Here is a 6000-nt window from a genome sequence, read left to right as displayed (position 1 = left end):
TGGATATGAACTTAGCTTGTTTTTGTAGCTTGTTTTGTAGCTTTAACAACCCATCACAGGTTAAGTAGTTGCAACAGTAAAGTTTCATCTGGAAAAGTTTGCACATGAAAGTGAGGTAATTGCTAAAAGAAACTTGGATAAATGGACTATTTCCAAAGTTGTGCATAAGGAAAAGGAAAACTGACAAAGAGCAGCAAATTACTTAGCCTTTGCAATACCAGGGAGCAGAGGGAGATAAAGGGAGTGGTCACATAACCTGAAGAGGCTATCTCACAAGCAATATCACCTCCCGTAGAGGGACATAGATAACTCACGGCAAAAGGTAGGGGAAAGTCCTAGTATTAATGTCCTGGCTTCACTCTCTTCCCATTTCTGGTCTCCTCTTGGTTGTTGTGGTGGACTGAATTTAGTAAGAATAAGAAAGCAGAAAGCTTAATGACATCTTGCATAAAGATCCAGTGCCTCAGGTCACAGGCTGGATGAAAAAGGATAAAGAGGAGGTCTGGAAGGGCAAAAAGAAAATATCCAGCACATCAAGAGAATAGGTATTGCAATTCCTAGTTTCTATTTTAGAATTCCTATTATTAGAGAGATATTGAAATCTGGTATTTTTTATTAAATGTCATAATTTTCCAGAGGAAAAAATCTTCTAAGGAGACTAATAATACTCTCACTTTAGACGATGACAAAACTATATGCTCTCAGAAATAGAAGTGAGAGAAATCTGACAGGGAGTGATGCAGAAACACTGGAAGTTGGAGACAAAGAATAAATCTAAAATTAAAGAAGCTATCCAAATTCATTTTGATAAATACCCATTATTATGACAGGTAATTTCAACTCATGTCTCTTGTAAAAATTTGATGGACACTCAAAGTTATCCGAGTTAGTTTCAAGTATATTTGAGAAAATTCCAGACCTTGGCAAAGTTAAATGATCTTGAACTTCTGGCCTAAGAAAATTTCTTTTTAAATCTATGTGGAATTTTGTACTATAAATATTGAGCTCTTCTTTTTTTCTGAATAAATGTTTTAGAAAGGTTGACTCAATTAATGCTTTCCTTTGAAGCTTTTTTTAAATCAATTAGGGACTTAATATTCATCTTATTTTAAGAGGAATACTAGTAGACTCTTCAGGCTTAATTACTACTGAAATGTAAAGAAAATAAAGCAGGAAACCACGTTACATTTAATATGAATTGAAGATAAATATCACAAAACAATACTTTTACTACATTCTGTTTACACCAAAATACTAGTCTCATAAAGATATTAGCAGTACTAAGAAACTATGGCTAAAAGTCTGAAATTAGAATGAGGCAGTGGATACTTTATATCATGTTACATTATACATTACATGGTACAATACATTACATTGTATTCTCGCTATTTTTCTATTGAATCAACATCTGGATTTATACATTTATTACCTATTTTATGCAGAATTCATGATATATAAATTTGTATATCCCATTCAAAAACAAAACCACCACTTGATATTATGATTCTGGGAATAGTTAATTATTTCATTAGCACATTCTAAAATTCAAAATCATTTGACAGCTTATTAAAAAAAATCAACGAAGATATAAGAGAACAATATTTTGTTTTAAAAGTTTTCAAGAGTGTACATACATATTTTAACTGTGTCTGTATAAATAAAAAATCAATTGCAAAAAATCCTGAGACATATTTTCTGATACGGAGTGATGCGGAAACACTGGAAGTTGGAGACAGAGAATAAATCTAAAATTAAAGAAGGTATCCAAAATCCAGTTATCTGTATTAAATTAAAAATAATACTTCTAGTTTAGTATGGGGAACTTTTCATGATGGAAGCATTTGGATACAAAATGTTTATATTGCACTACTGTTGGAATTAGGACTTCTATTTTAATAGGTCAATAATTTTCCCACATAAAAATGCAGGTAGTTTTAAGCCATTTACCTGGTTTTAGCTCCATTCATGTGATTTGCAAAGAAACTAGTACCTAGTAATGAGACAAAGCAGCATCATAGTGAAAATATCAACAAAATAATGTCATACATTTATTTTTTAGTAGAAACATACAAATTGTTATATTTTTTAAAAAACTTTCACTTAGGCCTCTAATATCCTATTAAATGCAGTGTGAAAACTCATTAAATTGAATGTTCTTGTTCAGTCACATAAGTTATTTTATGAAAAAGAAAGCCTTGTGTCAAAAACATATAAAACACTACATTGTGGGAAAATAATTAATAATAGTTTAATGAAAGTTTCAAAAATAGGTAAATTGAAATTGTACACCTTTTAATACTTATCACATTAAATCTCTGAATTAGCATTTCCTTGATACATCTTCTCCAGATTTATCTCCTTAAATGTAGCCTGTTTACTTCCCAGATATAAAAATGACCAAACACATAAATAAATACACACACAAACACACTCAGGAAAATTAACATTAAACTACACACACACACGCACATACACATTAAGTACACATGTATTTATTTATTACTTAATAAAAATAAGTATGTAAGTAAATAAGAACAACAAAGTAAATAAAATCCAGCAACAGTAATGCCATTTAGTTTCACATACTACTTTCCAAACCAACCATAGACTCTATGGTAATTTTATTCCACATTTCATTTTTAAATAATGCTTAAATTACATAAATTTTTATGAATCTCTAAGAGGAAAGACTATTTTAAATAAATCTCAATCCTTGGAAATTAGCATAAGTGATTTAATTCATTTCTGTGTCTTTAAACTTGGAACAAATACCAGCAATTATACTAATATTTCTTCAGTGAAACATAGATTGTCACACTAAGTGGCATAAATTAAGATTCTAAAACGTCTCATGTTAATTCAGGTCAGGTCTTGCCACCAAATGAATTCAGATTAGGTCTCATTTTGATGCCAAGTGAGTTGTGAAAGGTTCTTGGGTTTCAGGTTTATTTGTTTCAGGTTTGCTTGGAATTGTAGATAAAGGATTTAGTGTTCAGATTTGCTTGGATTTTGGAATTGAGATAAAGAATTATAAAATCATCAATAATTTATCTAAAAGCTATTAAATGTATCCTCACTAAATGGGTGAGGAGACTATCCCAGGGAGGTTAAGTAAATTTCCCAAATTAACACATCCAAAACAGTGAAGTCAGGGATAAACACAAGGCAGTAATGTTCAGAGGCCAAGCTTTTAATCAGTTGGTTATGCTTTCATAAGATTATTGTGAGGGCTGCGTGCAGTGGCTCATGCCTATAATCCCAGCACTTTGGGAGGCCAAGATGTGCAGATCACTTGAGGTCAGGAGTTCGAGACCAGCCTGGCCAACATGGTGAAACCCCTGACTCTACTAAAAATTAAAAAAATTAACTGGGTGTGGTTGTGCAGGCCTGTAATCTCAGCTACTGGGGAGGCTGAGGCAGTAGAACCACTTGAACCTGGGAGACAGAGGCTGCAGTGAACTGAGATTGAGCCACTGCACTGCACTCCAGCCTGGGCGACAGAGTGAGACGCTTGTCCCCCCACCAAAAAAAAAAAAAAAAATTGTGTTTTGTTGAATAAACCATTCAAATTTCTTATAGTTACTGCTATATAGAAAGTCGACCTTCTTTTCTTTCTTTTCTCCTTCCTCTGTCCCTTCTCTCTTCCTTCACAGCTGCCCCAATCATCACCTTCTGTATTCAGTAAATTAATTCTCTGGAAACATGACTGGAATCCTGTCACTTTGTGTGGCCAAACTTAAACATTTTTACAGTCTTATTCTGCAAATTAGGTTATAATGTGCTTTCTGTGACTTCGGAATTACTAAGCTCCATTTATTGACGTTTCAGTCGTTGCATCACTGTCCTAGTGTTCCATCAACTTGTAGGTATACACATAATCAATAACTTCAGTTTAGAAAACAATGCTGGACAAGTGGAGAAAATAAACCAACTGATGAAAAGTTTAGGCTTTCTAAATAAGGAGGAAAAAATAGGAAACAGAGAAATTCTGAGAATAGTGTCCATATTTCATAAAAATTATTTGGGTCTCCTTTGATCTCCTGACTAAAATGTCTAAAAAGTATCAGAGAATTGAGAGAAACATGTGAATATTTTGATGCTATGGAACACTAGTTTTAGTTATAACTAAAATTAAAACATGAAGTTTAGAAAAGTTAAAGATGTTAAATCCCCCATATTTTATCTAAAAGCTATTAAATACTATCATGTTCTTAGTTTTTATTTTCAATAATATATTTTTAATTGTAGTTGCAAATATATGCATAGGTTCATTTTAAAGTGCAATTTTTGATTTAAAGTAATTTTTCCCCTAGACAATGCCTCTTGTTGATTTGAATTTTTGAGAAAACAAATTTCAATTCTAAGCTATAAAATGATTAAATTAACAAATGACTAACTTATGTCCGTTTTCCTATTATGTAATATTTCATGTATTTCAGTCAGAGACTTACATGCTACGCAGATCCACAGTGAGCTTCAGTATCTCCCTGATTTTAGATTACACGCAGTATGAAAATCCTGATCAGTAATTTCTACACTGAAAGTACTACATTATCACTCTTTAATGTAAGCTGGACACTTTTTGTACATTGTGAGTGCTGTACTAAATCATTTCTGATGTTAGAGTTATTGTAAATCATTTAGCTAGAAATAAAAGACCAGAAAAAATAAATAATAACAAACAACAAATGAGAAAGATTTGATAAAGAGATAACTTGATTTGGACATGATTTTTTATTAAAGAAAAATTCAGAAGGTACATGTTGTATGTTTCCATTTATTTGATATTCTTGCAAAACAAAACTATGGTTTCTGAAAAAAGATCAGTAGTTGCCAGTATTTGGATGTAGGGAAAGGGACTAAAAAGGAACAATAGGGAATTTTGGAGAACAAGTCTACATTTTGATTGTGGTGTTAATTATGTGACTATGCATTTGTCAAAATGCGCAGGACTATATGTCAAAAAGAGTGAATTATATGTGAATTAAACCTTAATTTAAAAATATAAAAGTGCTGTCGTTTGCTTAAAGAATACAGTTCATCAGTAGCAGTTTTAAGAGTTTTGAAATTATAATTTTTCAACTTTTATAAATAAAATTCATAGCATAGTTTAAATTGGAAAGAATAGAACATTACCCCCATCCTGATATCCTAAGCATTAAGACTCAGCAACTGTTACCATTTTGGTATGTGTGTTAGCCATCTATATACACACATTGCATTTTATTATTATAGTATTTATTTTATTCTAATTCTATTAGAGTTTCCATTCATTTTTTCATCATCATCATTGGATAGCCAGCCTTTATCAAGTCTCCCACAATTTGTATTATTTCTTAAACTGGAAGTTTGGTCTAGATGCTAGATTATATCTAGATTAAATATTTTGTCAGGAATCTTTTGGAGGTGATGCAGTGTGGTTCATATCCCATCACCTCAGCAGGTTATATAATGTCCCCTTAGCCAGTGTTTAAGTATAAAAAATGTTGAACACTTTGTCAGTTTGGTTTCTCCCAGATTCCTTCATTATGAACATATGATTTCCTCTTGCAATTGGTAAATAATGTTTGCTAATACTTTGTGATCTTTCAAATATCTTCTTAGCTGACAACACTTTATTGAGTGGTTTTAGCATATTATTGGTGATTATCACTTGATTCAATTACTTTTTTGTACTTACAAATTTATTTTCTATATTTTATTATTTTTTATATTTTATTAGCTGATATACTTCATTTCCTCAACTGTAATTGAATTTGAATTCTTAATAAAATAGGAAGTCCTCCTGATTAATTATTTTATTTACAACTGTCAATTTTCAAAGTGAGGAAATGGGTTCACTTCTGGTGGTGGTATTTAAGTGTCTCTCTCTCTCTCGTGCGCGCACACACACACACACACACATCTCTATGGACTCACCGATTCAATTTAACTAACACTTTACAGTTAATAGTAGGCATTTATTGTATTGCTAGAAGAATTGTCACAAATTGTCAAAAT

Source organism: Pongo abelii, chromosome 4, assembly GCF_028885655.2.
Source record: "Pongo abelii isolate AG06213 chromosome 4, NHGRI_mPonAbe1-v2.0_pri, whole genome shotgun sequence".
NCBI lineage: Eukaryota > Metazoa > Chordata > Mammalia > Primates > Hominidae > Pongo > Pongo abelii.
The sequence above is the reverse complement of the archived record's forward strand: the minus strand, read 5'-3'. Positions refer to the sequence as shown.